We start from the raw sequence: 17,022 nt of genomic DNA, 5'->3' as shown, positions 1-17,022 counted from the left end.
AAGTGGGGGTTCTAGCAAGTGACCCCCGCAGGCCCCTGGAAGTCAAAACCATCCTGGGGAGAAAGATTAATGGAAAATCTACAAGCGGCAGAAAAAGTGGCCTGGCTGTGAGCGCAGCCCTGTGCTGAGACTGCGTGGCCCCAGGCAGGAAGTCAGCCCCATGTGTCCCGCAGCCCCCTGGCAGCCTCAGCCAAGGACACCCCCACTGATGCCCTGGTAGGTAATGTCATTGACAAATATTGACCCAAGCTCCCGGAATGGAGCCGGCACTAGGGCATGAAGAACATTAAAAAAAAAGGGGGGGGGGTTAAATATTTATTTATTTGCAAGAGGTGGGGGAAGAAGAGGCAGAGAGAGAGGGAGACACAGAATCTGAAGCTGGCTCCAGGCCCTGAGCTGTCAGCACAGAGCCCGACGCGGGGCTCGAACTCACAGACCTGAGCCGAAGTCGGACGCTCAACTGACTCAGCCACCCAGGCGCCCCCTGCAGAACATTTTTTAAGTGTCCAGGTCAGTGGCACTGAGCACATTCACGCTGTTGTGCAAGGATCGCCAGCATCCATTTCCAGGATGCTTTTCATCTTGTGGCACTGAAACTCTCCCCATTAAACACGACCACCACAGGCTGCTCCTCCAGCCCCTGGCTCCCACGGTCTGCTTTCTGTCCCTATGGATGTCCCTCCTCCAGGGACCTCATGGAAGTGGAATCATACAACACTTGTTCTTATGTGACTTGCATTTATTTCACGGAACATAACGTTCTCGAAGTTCATCCACACAGCCGGGGTCAGAACGCCCCTCCTTTTCAAGGCTGAGTGATACTCCATTGTGTGGACGGACCACATTTTGTTAGGTGGCTTCTGAACGTGGACGCCCAAGCGACTCTTAGAGACATTTTTTTCTTCCTAACAAACTCTTTATTTTGGAATGGTCGCAAGTCTACAGAAAAGGTGCAAAGACGGTGAGGAGACTTCCTGAATCCCCTGCACTCAGCTTTCCCCAAACATTAATTCACACTTCACGAGTATGTTCCTTGCTTTTGAAGTGAATGGCGGATGTTGGACATCCTTCCAAGTCAGCAGACCGACATGTCCTAGCACGGGGATTATTTGCATTATTATTTCCATGAATCCAGGCTCATCATCTAACCCTTCGATGCCACCCCCGTTTCCTTCCTTGTCCTAAAGTGGGGAGAAATGCAGCACCCACTTCCTGCATAGAAATGTGATGAGCATTTCAGGACATATAAAGAGAAAAGGCCAACACCGATCGTGCATTCATCACGGCACAGTACGTCTACACTGTTTTGGGGTCTCCTGGCTGCCTCAGCCGGAAGAGCACCGGACTTGATTTTGAGGTTTTGAGTTCAAGCCCCGCGGTGTACAGATAATTAAAATAAAAATAGGGGCACTCAGTCGGTGGAGAGTTGACTCTTGATTTCAGGATTGTGAGTTTGAGCCCCACATTGGGTGCAGAGATTACTTAAAATCTTAAAATAAATAAATAAATAAAATAAGATAAAATCTTTAGAGGGGCGCCTGGGTGGCTCATCGGTTAAGCATCTGACTTCAGCTCAAGTCATGATCTCACAATTTGTGAGTTCGAGCCCCACGTCGGGCTCTATGTATTTTTTTTAAGTTTATTTATTTTTATTTATTTAAAAATGTTTAAGTTTATTTATTTATTTTGAGAGCGAGGGAGAGAGAGAGAATCCCAAGCAGGCTCCGTGCCCAGCAGGGCAAAGCCCGATGCGGGGCTCAATCCCGCAACCGTGAGATCATGACCCGAGCCGAAATCAAGAATCCGATGCAGCTCAGAGCCCGGAGCCTCCTTTGGATTCTGTGTCTCCCCCTCTCTCTGCCCCTCCCCTGCTTGCACTCTGTCTCTCTCTCTCTCTGCAGAAATAAATAAACAGTAAAAATAAAAATAAATAAATAAATAAAATCTCTAGGGGCACCTGGGTGGGTCAGGCGGTTAAGCGTCGGACTTCAGCTCAGGTCATGATCTCACGGTTTGTGAGGGTTTGTTTGTTGCGAACCCTGCTTTGGATCCTTTGTCCCCTTCTCTCACTGCCCCTCCCCTGCTCTCTCTCTTTCTTAACAATAAACAAACATTTTTAAAAATTAAAACAAAAACTTAAATAAATAAAGTCAAGTCTTTAGAGGCACCTGGGTGGCTCAGGCGGTTAAGCATCGGATTCTTGATTTCGGCTCGGGTCATGATCTCACGGTTGCGGGATTGAGCCCCGCATCGGGCTTTGCTCTGCCGGGCATGGAGCCTGCTTGGGATTCTCTCTCTCTCCCTCGCTCTCAAAATAAATAAATAAACTTAAACATTTTTAAATAAATAAAAATAAATAAACTTAAAAAAAATACATAGGGGCACCTGGGTGGCTCAGTCGGTTAAGCGGCCGACTTCGGCTCAGGTCATGATCTTGCACTCCGTGAGTTCGAGCCCCGCGTCGGGCTCTGTGCTGACAGCTCAGAGCCTGGAGCCTGTTTCGGATTCTGTGTCTCCCTCTCTCTGACCCTCCCCTGTTCATGCTCTGTCTTTCCCTGTCTCAAAAATAAATAAAAAATGTTAAAAAAAAATACATAAATAGACTGCTTTATTGGCCAGCCTTGACCTGCCTCCTCTCACGTGATAGCCAAGCAGGGTCCCGTTTTTGCGGAGGGGGCCACTGCTTTTATTTAGCTGGCCCTTGATTGCCCAGCATTTAGGTTTTGCTACAACAAAGGACACAGCCTGGAATCACCTCCTGTGAAGTCCCTCACGTATGCAAGTTTATGTGCAGGAGATATTCCCCCAAAGGCGTCTGTGGTTCCCAGGTTTCTGGTTGGAGCCTAACTGCCCTCCCCCGGGCTGTTCCCAGGGGCTGGCGGGGGGGGGGGGGGGGGGGTTGGCTGGGTCTCCAGCAGCAGCCTCCACGGGGTGTCTTTTCAAACTTTGCTCCTTGATATCAGAGAGGACAACGAGGGGGCGTGACCTTGAGACAGACAAGTGCCCAGTGTGTGCTTGAGAAGCACGAACTGCGTGTGTGTGTGTGTGTGTGTGTGTGTGTGTGTAACCCGGGTGCTTAAGACCATAAGGAAAGCCCCCCCATGACAGGCTGTCTGCTGTCAGCGCAGACCCCGCTTCAGATCCTCTGTCTCCCTCTCTGTCTGCCCCTCCCCCCTTCACAATTAAAAAAAAAAAAAGCCCACGCGGAAGAAATGAGCAAATGATACCAAAGGCCAGCAAGTTCAGCTCCAGAAGGGCTTTGCGTCTCCAGCTAGGAAGGGTGGGCTTGCTGAAGAAGAACCAGAAAGACAAGAACAAGAAGGGTGAGCTCGCTGGAGGGCTGTAGGCAAGCCTCTGGGATCTGGGGATTCTAAGCAGGGATGAGCGACTATCGAAGCCTCCAGAGCCGTCTCCCTGGCTGCTTGGTGGCAGGTGGGCACGGGAGGGGGTGCTGAGTCAGAAGCACCAGGGAGGAAGCTGGTTCAAAAACTAGAAACCCGTGTCAAGTGTCTGAAGCTTCAGGGGCTGCGAACTCCCTGGGGCAGGGACCCTGCTCTAGAGCATTTGCTGATGGAGTGGATGAGAGCAGGCAGGGGTGGGGGGAGCCGAGAGGGGCTCTGAGAAGCCCGGCTGCACACAGAGACAAGAGGGAGACAGAAGGCACGGGATGGATGGATGAGTCAGGGCGGGGGAGACAGACAGCGAGGCACCGCCATGGGGGACAAGTGCAGAGATACGGAGAAAAGGGTGTGTGGGGTTACGAGGTGAAAAACTGTGTTAACCGTGCCTCTTTATATTCTGTATTTTCTGGGGCTTTACCATCCTGGGGGGTTGCTGATCCCAGAGACACTGTCCCTCCCAGGGTTAGCTAATTCCTAGAAACAGGGCACAATTCCCACGAACTCACCTTCTTACACAAACCAGCCGGTGCAAAACCCCAAATCCCTCCCTCCAGGCTCTGCCCTGGGCCAATATTCCCCCGCCCAACCACCCCCGACTAAGGATAACACCTACCCTCTGGAGTCCACTGAAATTATTCAAACTAGCAAGTCCTAAGTCTTACCCCACCCTGTCTTGCTTTTCCCACGGAAACCACAGTAAAGCCTCTCTCTTATGGTTTCCCCTCACTCCCTCTGCCCCCTGCCGCAGCCTGGGGCTTCCCCCTGGGGCCCCGTGGGGGCCGTGCCCTACCTCCTGCTCCTAGGGGACCCCTTCCTTCCGGTTTCTGTGTGTCTGGCCATCCCTGGTTGAAACAAATCTGGGTACACGTTAAGACAAAAGGATTTCAGAGAGTCTAGACAGTTGGTCAGCAAGGCCGGGTGCTGCAAAAAGTCAAGGCTGCTGAGCCTGGCCGGTGACTGTAGGGTTAAGGGGTCCCGGGTGCCGTAGAGGGGGGCTGGTGATGGCCTGTGGAGGGCAGGGCCTCCTCTGTGACCGGGAAGCGAGCGCGAGATTGGCTGCTAACGGGAAGAGGGATACCAGGCTGGTTTTCACTCTGGGGGTCCAGGCCAAGAGCTGGTGAGATTTCAGTGGGGAGGGGGCAGTGAGGTGAGCAAAGGGGAGAAGAAACCGATGAGGGACAGGGCTGGGGACCAGCCAACCCAGACCGTGCCCCTCGGAGCCGCCGTGGGACGGCTGGCCGAACGGAGGGCCCAGTGACAGAGTGCGGGTAAGGTATGGCGGGCAGGGATGCCGGAGGGGTCTCGGGGGGTCAGGGAGGCTGGACTGGCCAGTGAGGAGAGGAGTCCGTGAGCTGGCCGTGGGTGAGCTGAGAGCACAGGGCTGGGGGACAGAGAGGAGAAGGAGATGATGGCAGGCCTCACCTTCGCAGAAGCCCTGCTGTGGGTCAAGCACCTTGTGATCATTTGCAACCCCACTAAGCGGGCTCTACACGCTAGGGTCCTAGGCCCCCACTAGGCTCTACACGAAGCGGGCTACATATCGTGCAGGTCCCAGCGTGATAGCAAATGTGGGGTTCTTTGCTAAAAAACAAACCGAAGGGGCACCTGGGCGGCTCAGCTAAGCGTCCGACTCTTGATATCCTCTGCTCAGGTCACGATCTCACGGTTTGTGGGTTCGAGCCCCCCGTCAGGCCCGCCGACAGCTCAGAGCCTGAAGCCCGCTTCGCATTCTGTGTCTCCCTCTCTCTCTGCCCCTCCCCCGCTTGCACTCTGTCTCTCCCTCTCTCAAGAATAAATAATCATTAAAAACAAAAGAAAGAGGAAATACAAAGCTTTCCCTTTTTTTCCCTAGCTTCCTCTTTGACTTATGGTATCTGGCATTTCCCATGTCATTCTAAGTAACAAGCAATCAAAATGTTAAATTCCTTTTTTTCCCCCGTGTTTATTTATTTTTGAGAGAGAGAGAGCATGAGCAGGGGAGGGGCAGAGAGGGAGGGAGACACAGAATTTGAAACAGGCTCCAGGCTCTGAGCTGTGAGCACAGAACCTGACGTGGGGCTCGAACTCACGAACCCGTAAGATCATGACCGAAGCCCAAGTTGGCCGCTTAACCGACTGAGCCACCCAGGTGCCCCTTCAACATAATTATTTTTAAATGCAAATATAAGAAAGCATGCCACTTGTTCGTGAGATCCCCTACACTGCGGAGTTGGGCGCCCGGACGGAGGGAGGGTGACGGTGCCTCCCACCACATTCTGGCCAGGACCGTGGGAACCGCCACCGGCCAGTCCCCCCAGGCTGCAGGGGCCCCTTCGGCCCACACACTCCTCCTTCCCTCGCTGGGCCCGGTGGAGGGGGCGGAGGGGAGCCTACCTTGCCCTCTCTTCTCTTCTATTGTGTCACCATGCAAGTTGTTGGCTAACACCACCAGTGACGCAAGTCACCTTAGGGTTTCTTGCCTGTTTCTTGGAACGCTATTGCTTGCTTTCAGAATTAGAGCCCAGTTCTGGTTCCCAGGCAAAGTGTTGACCCGGAGGCTGTGAGCACCTCCCCTTACTCAAGCCTGGCAAGCCTGGACCCTTGACCTCACTTTGAATGTTGCTGAGCCAGGCACACAGGGCAGGGCAGGTGCACCTTGATTCTGTGCTCCCTGGGGGGGGGGGGGGGGGGCTCCACTACCCCACCCACTGCACTTTAAAAGCCCAAGTTCAAAAGTGAAATGATTAAGAATTTCCAGACGGAGGCGTTATGCTGAGTGGAATGAGTCAGGGACAGACAAATGCTGGATGATCTCACTTATGTGTGGAATCTAAAAAGGTCAGAAAAGGGGCCCCTGGGTAGCTCAGTCAGTTAAGCGTGGGACTCTGGACTTTGGCTCAGGTCACGATCTCCAAGTTCAGGAGATCGAGCCCCCTTGCTGGGCTCCGCACGGATGGTGCGGAGCCTGCTTGGGATTCTCTCTCTCTCTCTGCCCCTCCCCTGCTCACGCTCTCTCTCTCAAAAAGAAACATTAAAAAAATAATTGAAAAAAGAAATAACAGCTCGGGGGATCTAATGGACAGCGCGCCGATTATAGCGAACAGTCGTGTATCATATTCTCCACTGTTGCTAAGGAGTAGATCTTCAACGTTCTCACCACAAAGAAAGACATGGTGACTTTGTGTCACGGTGGAGGCAGCGTGAGCGTTTTGCAATTTATAAGTGTATCGGATCAACACACGCACCGGGAAACTCACCCAATGCTATGTGCCAATTATGGCTCAGTAAAGTGGGCGGGGGCTTTCCAGATGGCAACTGCCCGGCCTCAAACCGAGCGCAGGGCCCTTCTGCCTGCAGGGCTCTGAGCAGCCACACAGATCGGGCGTGCCAAGCCGGTCTCGGGGCTGCGTTTTACAGATGATGAAACAAGGGGCAGCTCGCCTGAGCGGGCCCAGCTGGGCAGCCGCGGAGCCACACCTGTCTCGCATCCGTGCACAGCGGGGCCGCATCTGAGAAGCTGGAAGGAGTCTCACGGGCCCATCTGGCCATCCAGCCCCTGTCGCCAAGGGCCCCAGCTTCTCCGCGTGTCCTTTGTTTTGTGAATTCGAACGGACGCGTCGAATGGACAGGGAGAGGGCGGACGTCAAGATAACCCGGAAGTGTTGGTTCACACGCGTTTTCTTCCTAGCACTTTTGTGCAATTAAAGGGAAGTCTGGGGGCACCCGGGTGGCTCAGGCAGTTAAGCGGCCGACTCCTGACCTCTGCTCAGGTCATGATCTCACGGTTTGTGGGTCCGAACCCCGCATCCGGCTCCGAGCTGGGTGCCGAGCCTGCTTGGAGGCCTGTCTCTCTTCTCTCTGCCGCTCTCTCTCCCTCCGTCTCTCTCAAAACAAGCAAACAAACTTTAAAATAATAATAATAATAATAACAAGAAGAAAAGAAAAAGACTATGGGTGCCTGGGTGGCTCAATCAGTTGAGTGTCCAACTTTGACTTCAGCTCAGGTCATGATCGCAGGGGCGTGGGATTGAGGAGTGAGCCCCACATCGGGCTCCGCACTGAGCATGAGGCCTGCTTGGGATTCTCTCTCTCTTCCTCTCTCTCCCTCTGCCCCTCAGCCCCCCTCCCCCTCTCAGACACACACTCTCTCTCTCTAAAAACAAGACAGAACAAAAGAGCTGTGAAAATGCCTTCCTTCGGGGCAAGCAGCGTCTGGATTCTGTGGCTGGGTTCCGTGCTGGGTTCCATGACTGGGTGGCTGGGTCTCGTGACTGGGATCCATGGCTGGATTCTGTGGCTGACTTGGGGCTTCAGGAACTTTTACACCTTCTGGTCTCTTGCCTGGGGAATTTTCAAGGTGAAGACACCGCAAAGACATTTTGCCCTAGTTTGAAGCAATAAATTAATGAAGACATCCACAGGCTGGGTCAGATTTAAACTGGGTTAAAGGTGGCCTCTCTGAGAAGCGAATGCCTTTGTCTCAAAGGAGGAGGCAGCACCCTGTGTCTGAGCCTGGAGAAGGACGCTCACACATGACAGGAGAGGACACCTGGGGCAGGGGTCTGACCAGGATGCCAGATGCTTCTTTTAGTGCTCTGGGCACAAAGTGCTTTGTTGTCCTGCCCTCTGCCTTCAACCCCATTTCCCCCCAATTATTTCTTTTTTTTTTTTTTTAATTTTTTTTTTCAACGTTTTTTATTTATTTTTGGGACAGAGAGAGAGACAGAGCATGAACGGGGGAGGGGCAGAGAGAGAGGGAGACACAGAATCGGAAACAGGCTCCAGGCTCCGAGCCATCAGCCCAGAGCCTGACGCGGGGCTCGAACTCACGGACCGCGAGATCGTGACCTGGCTGAAGTCGGACGCTCAACCGACTGCGCCACCCAGGCGCCCCTCCCCCCAATTATTTCTATTATTAAGTATAATATTTCGTTTGTATTTAATATATGTATTGTAATATCCTGTTGTAATGTAAGTAATATGTTTTTTATATCATATAAATATATAATATCCTGGTATTCTTTAAATGTGAGCTTTTGAGGGGGCGCCTGGGTGGCTCAGTCAGCTGGGCATCCAACTTCGGCTCAGGTCATGATCTCAGGGTCCGTGAGTTTGAGCCCCGCATCAGGCTCTGTGCTGACAGCTGGGAGCCTGGAGCCTGCTTCGGATTCTGTGTCTCCCTCTCTCTCTACCCCTCCTCCAGCTTGTGCTCTCTCTCTCTCTCTCCAAAATAAATAAATAAACATTAAAAAATTTTAAAAAGAACTAGGCTACATCCTAAAAACATCTGTTTAGAAAAATAGAAATACATGTGAGCTATCGGAACACAGGATTTTTCAGGAAAGCGTTAGAATGTTTCAGTCGAAGCAGGTGGCGTGCACTTTCGAGGTGTGAGGACACGGCCGTGAACAAGCAGAACAAGGACGCTGCTCTCTTGGAGGTGGTTCCAGGGGCGACGGGACAGACTGTATTCCCCCCAAGCGGCTGTCACAATCTCTACCATGTGACTTGTTTGTCTGCAGTGTGAACTTGACTCTCCCGGACAAGAACCGGGGTCCGGGTCTCCTCCTCTTGAAGCTGGGCGGGACTCCGTGTCCACCTTAACCGAGAGAGCACAGGGGGAAACGACACCACACCGCAAGGCTGGGTCATACACGGTGATGCGGCTCCTAACTGGGTCCCTCTTGGGACCAGCCGCCATGATGTGAGGAAGCCCAAGCCACATGGAGAGGCCACGGGAGGGTGGCATGGACAGCTGAGCCCCCAGCCAGCAGCCAGCCTCCGTCGCCGCACAGGTGAGCCGGGAAGTAACTCCAGTCCCAGCCTGACTGTGACCACATGAGCAACTTCAGGCAAGAACCATCCGGCTGAACCCAACCAACCCCCCAAATTGTGAGAGATCATAATAAGTTTAGGGGTGACAATAATGGGTAACCAGACCAGGAGAGACGGTTATCAGACAAGCAAACAAGGAAATTTCAGCCAGTGATGTGGAGGCCCAAAGGCAGAGTGATGTCACTGGACTGTTTTAGTTGGGGGCATCAGAGAGGACCTTTTAACTTTTTAAAAATGGTTTTTATTTTTTGAGAGAGAGACGAAGCAGGGGAGGGGCAGCGAGAGGGGGGTGGGGACAGAGGATCCGAAGCGGGCTCTGCCCTGACAGGTTGCCAGCAGTGAGCCTGATGCGGGGCTCGAACTCACGACCTGCGAGATCACAACCTGAGCTGAAGTCACACGCTCAACCGACTGAGTCACCCAGGCGCCCGAGGGAGGGCCTTTTAGAGGAGGTGACATTTGAGCTGAGACCTGAAGGATGAGAAAGGGTCACCTATGATAAGAACTAGGAAACAGGGTTCCAAGTAGAGGGAAGAGGAAGTGCAAAGGCCCTGAGGCAGGAGTGACGTTGGCTGTCTGAGGCACAGCAAGGAAGTTTGGGATGTTGGAATAGAGAGACAGGGGTGAATACCGAGGAGGTGATGGGGGTCTTGTTAGCTGTGGTCACTGAGTGTGCTGGGAAGCTGCGTGAGGGTTTTGAGCAGGGGCGGGATGAGACCCGGTCTCCCTAATGGCGTAGGGTGACAGGTGGGGCTGGGCTTTCCTGGGAGGAGAGCACAAGGGTGGCAGTATGACTTTTGTGCGTCATAGTCACTTTTACGTTCATGGGCCCCTTCCTTTATTTAAAAAACGTAGCAATCAGGGGCACCTGAGTGGCTCAGTCGGTTGAGCGTCCAACTTCGGCTCAGGTCATGATCTCGCAACTCGTGAGTTCGAGCCCCGCGTCGGGCTCTGGTGCTGACAGCTCGGAGCCTGGAGTCTGCTTCCGATTCTGTGTCCCCCTCTCTCTCTGCCGCTAACCCACTCGCATTCTGTCTGTGTCTCTCTCAAAAGTAAATACACATTAAAAAAATTTTTTTTAAATGAAGCAATCATAATTAGAACTGCATTGGTATAAAAACCCATGTGATTCCAGCCAGGTTCATTATTATGTATCCATTATTTTCTATCCACTGCTTTCCTTTTTTTTTAAGTTTATTTATTTATTTATTTTGAGAGAGAGAGAGAGAGAGAGAGAGCAGGGGAGGGGCAGACAGAGAGAGGGAGGGAATCCCAAGCAGGCTCTGGCTGTCAGTGCAGAGCTCGTCGCGGGGCTCAATCTCCCGAACCGCGAGATCATAACCTGAGCCGACTGAGCCACCCAAGCACCCCTTCCCTTTTTTGTTTCTGACCTTAAAAAAAAAAAAAAACTACATTTCAAGCATTTTCATGGGCCCCTAAACATGTCATGGGCCCTGGGCCCAGTGCCCAAAGGACGGGCCATCCCTGCAAAGCCATCCAGGTGACTGAGAACCACGTTGTGCCTGAGTCTGGGTCCCCTGGGGGACCCGTGGCTGGGCACAGACCCAGACCGGATGGGCAGTCAGCCGACCTGCCAACAGTCACATCCTCAGGGGATCCCAAGTCCTGCCGGACACTCCCCCTGATGGATGGATTGGCGGAATGATCCAGACTCAGCCAACTCGAGAGAGGACGGCAGCTGCAGACAGCCTATCAGCACACACACTGTTGGAGAAAGTTCCAGGGGAGCCTGTTCAGAGAGAGACGGGCCATCTATCACTGGCCTCTACACCGCCAGCTCCGGGGAGCAGGGCCCTCATCACTGCTGACTCCCTGGCATCGTGCTTTGCCCAGAGTAGCTGTTCAGTTAATATCTGGGGATGCCCCGAATGGATGGATTCACTGCTTCCTGTTCGGGACTTGGGCCAAGCTACCTTGAGGATAAAGAGGACAGAGAGGTGAGGGACTGTGGAAACGCTGATGGTTTTAGGTCACAGGAAGTGGGATACTGAACTTGAGTGAAGCTGCCTGGTGGGGGTGGGGGTGTCTGGGAGCTGGGGGCGGGGGGCTCTGGTCATTGCTTCCCCCACCCCCACCCCCTCAGGTTTCTACCTTCTGGCTCCTGACATTTTTCTTTGCCCGGGAACATTCTGAATTTCTCTCTGCGGCTCTCTGGGAGTGTTGGCCATAAACACAAGGACCGGGCGGGAAAGCAGAGAGCAGGGGTTCACAGGAATTATTCTCTCTGGGAGTTCAGCAGCCTCCGTCAACTGGCTGAAGCTGTTGGCCACCCCTTGAACCGACTCTAGATGAAAATGGTGCCTTTCTGGGGGCACCGAGGCCATGATAGGGAGGCAGGACCGTTGGAGGAGTTCAAACGGCCTTCAGAGTTGGGCGTCCGAGGTTGAATCATATGTCCAGCCCTTTATTAGCTTTATGAACACTGGACAACTTCAGGACCCCAGCATTCTCATCTGTGAAATGGAACAAATAATGTTACCTGTTTCCAGTGAGGGCTGTGTAAATCCAACCAGAGAGCGCTGGGGAACCCTAAGCACAGCGTCTGGCGTGATCCGGCGCAGACCCTATAAATCGTCTAGAAAACGAAACCAGTGAGACAAAGCTGATCCGCACCAAACCTAAAAAGCTGCCCTTTACTACCAGACTCTGACTTAAAATATCGCGGCAGCGAGGTAGGGGGATTGACACGTCAACTCAAAAGTCCCCAAGAAGGATAAGGAGGTAAAGATAATTGAAGGAAAAAGAGGAGGAGGAAGGAAGCCTTACCGGATATGAAAACGCAACATACGGCAAGAACAGTGAAAACAATGTTGCTCTAGCAAGAAGATTGGAGACCACATCCCCGGACCAAAGTCTTGCGTGCGTGTGTGCGTGGTTTTTGCATAATGGAGGTGGTGTCACAGATCAGTAAACGGTGATAAAACAGTTACCTATTTGGGAGGAAGAAAGGATCCTTATCCCGTACGACATCAGAACCACTCTGGAATTTCTTGTCACTATACATGACCGAAGAACAAAACAAAACGAAACAACGAAGTGGCTGAGATAGAGGGAGAAGTTTGCTGTTCCTCAAAGAAGGTGAAGTCTGGAAGTGAGGAATCTGGCACCAGTAAGGGGGTCTCATGATGCCCCTGGGACCTGGGCTCCTTCTCTTTTCCATCATCATCTTTATTGTCTTTTATCCATTTGTTTTTAATGTTTTTATTTATTTTTGAGAGAGCGCAAGTGGGGGAGGGGCAGGGCGAGGGGGCCAGAGGGTCTGACGTGGGCTCGGCACTGACAGCAGCCAGGCTGATGTGGGGCTTGAACTCACGAGTAGTGAGATCATGGCCTGAGCCGAAGTCGGACGCTCAACCACCTGAGCCACCCAGGTGCCCCCTCCACCATCATCTTTAGCCGTGTGGCTTTTGTCCTCTTGGCCTCAAGATGGCTGCTGTGCTTCCAGGCATCATGACCATTTTTCCAGGCAGCGAGAAAAGGGAAGGATTATGTGTTTTTAAAAAAAGGTAGGGATTGTAGAGTTTTCCCCCTTCCAATCAGAAAAAGTGTCCGACATGCCTCTCATTGGCCACAAATGAGTCCTGTGGCCACCTCTAGGTATAAGGGAATCTGGGGACATTTGTGTTTTAAACCGAACATATTGCTGTACCAGACAAAAAAAATCAATGTTTTTTTAGTAACGAAGAAGGGAAAATGAATAGGCGAGCAGGCAAACATCTTTGAAAAGACACCTGCAAACAAATTGCAGGCATGTGGGTGGTCAGCCTCCAAGAGGGCCCCCCGCGATCAAAGGTCACCTCCTGATAGCCAAGTCCCTCCCATTTTAGATCACAGGTGGGGTGACCTGTGTGACCAATGGAATTCTGTAGAAGGACAGTATGTGAGTTTCAAGGCTAGGTCATAAAAGTCACTGTAGCCTCTGCCTTGGTCATTTGCAGGGCCAGGATAATTTTTCCTGTAAAGAACTAGATGGGGAAAAAAAAATTAAGAAGGTGGTTGGTTTTTCTTGGGGGGGGTGGGGAGTGCCTGGATGGCTCAGTTGGTTAAGCATCTGGCTCTTGATTCTGCCCAGGTCATGATCTCACGGTTCGTGAGTTGGAGCCCCGCATCGGGCTCTGTGCTGACAGCTGGGAGCCTGGAGCCTGCTTCGGATTCTGTCTGTCTCTCTCTCTCTCTCTCTCTCTGTCAAAAATAAACATTAAAAATTTTTTTTAAATTAAATTTCCAAAAATCAAACTACACCTTCCACGTAACTAGAAGGAAATCAAAGTAAATGGATTTCAAAGCTGTGCGATTTCAAAGCTCTTTCTAAGCTTAAGAGCAGTGGGAGGAATCAGAAAGGAATGCACTGGGTCGTGTCTTTAAAACTGAAAGCCCTTCCACGGATCGATTCATATTAATATTCCATCCAGGAGATGGAAAAGAGCACGGACAGAGAAGTCATAAACACCCGTGAAACAAGCGGGAGAGGAAAACACATCCGACCCCTGAATTCTCAGAGATGCTCACTGCTGGTGAAAAAGGAGACATCTTGTTGTCTGTTTGAACAGTGACTTTTGTTGGTTTTTTTTTTTTTTGTTTTTTTGTTTTTTTTTTAATTACCGAATCTCGCGCTGGCTGGCTGCTTTCAGCATAAATTGCAGCCTTCTGGACAGCGTTTGGCAACGTGTACCAAGAATCATAAAATGTTTGCCTCTTTCAAGCCAGTATTTCCACTTCTGCAAATTCACTCCGCAGAAATATGAGAAGTAGGCAAATATTTGCCCATAACAGTGCTCGCCGTGGCATTATTTCGATACTCAGGTAACGCAAACTGAGGTACGCAGTTAGGTCAGCACCAGCACATGATGATTCGCACCTGAAACCAATATAACCCTGCCTGTTGGCCGTACTGGTATTAAAATAAAAAGTTGAATTGAAAAATAAAAATAAAATTAAAAATAACATGAGTGGGGTCCTGGGTGGCTCAGTCGGTTAAGCGTCTCTGTTTTTTTTTTTTTAATAATAATTTTTTAAGTTTATTTATTTAGTGAGAGAGAGAGAGCAGGGGAGGGGCAGAGAGAGAAGGAGAGAGAGAGAATCTCAAGCAGGCTCTGCCCTGCCAGCTTGGAGCCGGATGCAGGGCTCGAACCCCCCAACCATGAGATCATAACCTGAGCCAAAACCAAGAGTCGATGCTCAATCGACTGAGCCACCCGGGCACCCTTAAATGCCTGACTCTTGATTTCAGCCCAGGTCATGATCTCACCGTCATGAGATCGAGTCCTGCATCAGGCTCTGCTGAGTGTGGGCCCTGCTTGGGATTCTGTCTCTCCCTCTCTCTGCCCCTCCCCTACTGACGCATGTGCGTTCTCTCTCTCTCTCTCTCTCAAAATAAGTAAGCAAACATTAAAAAAATAAGATGATGAAATCTATAATGCGGTCATCAAAAATGTTGTGGACATTTTTAACAATATGGGAAGGTTTTTCTAACAATACAGAAAGATTTTTTTCTTAACAATATGGAAAGTGTTTTCATATAAAATTCTAAGTAAAAAAGCTTAGATGAAAAGAGAAAGCATATAGATGGAACCTAATTTTTTGTCTAGATTTTTCTGTGATTAAAAGTCTCGTTGCCAGGCCGCCTGGGTGTCTCCGTTGGTTAAGCTAAGTTGGTTAAGCTGACTCTTGGTTTCAGCTCTGATCATGGTCTTATGGTTTGTGGGTTCAAGCCCTGAATGGGGCCCCATGCTACTGGTGTGGAATATGCTTGGGATTCTCTCTCTCTGTTCCTCTCTCTCTCTCAAAATACATAAATAGACTTAGGGCACCTGGATGTCTCAGTCAGTCAAGGGTCCGACTTTGGCTCAGGTCATGACCTTGAGGTTTGTGATCTCGAGCCCCACGTCGGGCTCTGTGCTGACAGCTCGGAGCCTGGAGACTGCTTTGGATTCTGGGTCTCTCTCTCTCTGCCCCTCCCCCACTCTCTCTCTCTCTCTCTCTCTCTCTCAAAAATAAATAAACATTAAAAAATAATAAATAAACAAACAAACAAACTTTAAAAAAATCCCGTTGCCAGGGCGCCCAGCTGGCTCGGTCAGTAGAGTATGGGACTCTTGATCCCGGAGTTGTGAATTCGAGCCCCAAGTTGGGTGTAGAGATTACTTAAAAATAAAAAATCTTTAGGGGTGCCTGGGTGGCTCAGTCGGTTGAGCATCTGACTTCGGCTCAGGTCATGATCTCGTGGTCTGTGAGTTCGAGCCCCGCATCGGGCTCTGTGCTGACAGCTCAGAGCCTGGAGCCTGCTTCGGATTCTGGGTCTCCCTCTCTCTCTGCCCCTCCCCTGCTCATGCTCTGTCTCTCTCTTTCTCTCTCAAAAATAAATAAACATTAAAAAAATTTTTTTAATAAAAATAAAAAATCTTTAAAAGAAAAATTCTGTTGCCTGGGGAGCAAGGAAACTCTCACTCACTGCTGGTGGGGATGCAAATCAGTGCAGCCGCTTTGGAAGACAGTTTGGCAGTTAGCCGCAAAACTAACATACTCTTACCATACGATCCAGCAATCGCCTTCCTTGCTATTTACCCAAAGGTGTCGAAAGCTATGCCCACCCAGAAACCTGCACACGGATGTTCATAACAGCCTTCTTCATAATTGCCGAAACCTGGAGGCGGCCGCGATGTCCGCCAGTAGGTGGATGGATAAGTAAACCGTGGGACACACGGACAAGAGAACATTATTCAGCGCTAAACAGACCCGAGCCATCCAGCCACGAAAAGCCACGGAGGAACCTTAAACGCCTATCGCTAAGCGAAAGCAGCCAGTCTGGAAAGGCTACACGCTGTAGGATTCCAGCTCTGTGACGTTCTGGAAAAGCCAGAAGTGAAGAGACCGTGAAAACATCAGTGGTGCCCGGGGCTTGGGGGGAGGGAGGGATGAACAGGCAGAAGGCAGGGGAATTTTTAGGGCAGTGAAACTGTTGTGCGTGATGTCACAATGGCAGATTCATTCACTGCATGTGTGTCCAAACCCACAGAATGCACACCACCCACAGCCAACTGTAAACTACAGATCTGGGAGATAATGATGTCAGTACAGGTCTCTCGATGGTAACAAAGGTGTCCCTCTGCCAGGTCGATATGGCACAGTCTATGCACATGTGGGCAGAAGGCTTATGGAGGTTCCCTGTACTCTCCACTCAGTTTTGCTGCGAACCTAATAAAGTCCATTAAACAATAAAATTGGGGCACCTGGGTGGCTCCATGGGTGAAGCGTCCGACTTCAGCTCAGGCCATGATCTCACCGTTCGTGGGTTCGAGCCCCGTGCCGGGTGTAGAGATTACTTAAATAAATCAATAAACTTAAGTGTGGGGCGCCTGGATGGCTCAGTCAGTTGAGCGTTTGCCTCTTGATTTCCACTCAGGTCATGGTGTCAGGGTCGTGGGATCAAGGCCTGTGTCGGGCTCTGTGCTGGGTGTGGAGCCTGCTTGAGATTCTCTCTCTCTCTCTCTCTCTCTCTCTCTCTCTTTCCACCCCTTCCCCATTTGCACTCTCCCTCTCTGTCTCTCAAAATAAATACATAAACTTAAAAAAAAAAAGATTCTTTCTCTCCCTCTGCCTCTCTCCTCTCCTCCACTGTGTTCTCTCTCTAAAAAAATATTTAATGCAAAACATAACAAAAAAAATAGGGGAGCCTGGGTGGCTCAGTCCGTTGGGCAGCCAACTCTTGATTTCAGCTGGAGTCATGATCTCACAGTCATCAGATCAAGTCCCGTGTCAGGCTCTGAGCTGGGCATAGATCCTGCTT

At 51.0% G+C, this 17,022-nt stretch overlaps 1 long non-coding RNA gene across 1 annotated transcript; it reads right to left on the bottom strand.

Annotated features, from left to right (window-relative positions):
- Positions 1-939: 939 nt before the first annotated feature.
- On the bottom strand, positions 940-6,972 carry LOC122236369. The gene is made up of 3 exons (XR_006214436.1): positions 6,858-6,972; positions 3,228-3,289; positions 940-1,093 (listed from the first exon to the last, which is right to left on the bottom strand). It is a non-coding gene; the product is annotated as an uncharacterized LOC122236369 (long non-coding RNA).
- Positions 6,973-17,022: the final 10,050 nt, after the last annotated feature.

The sequence above is a fragment of the Panthera tigris genome, chromosome A2 (genome assembly GCF_018350195.1).
Source record: "Panthera tigris isolate Pti1 chromosome A2, P.tigris_Pti1_mat1.1, whole genome shotgun sequence".
Classification (NCBI taxonomy): Eukaryota; Metazoa; Chordata; class Mammalia; order Carnivora; family Felidae; genus Panthera; species Panthera tigris.
The sequence above is the reverse complement of the archived record's forward strand: the minus strand, read 5'-3'. Positions and strand labels throughout refer to the sequence as shown.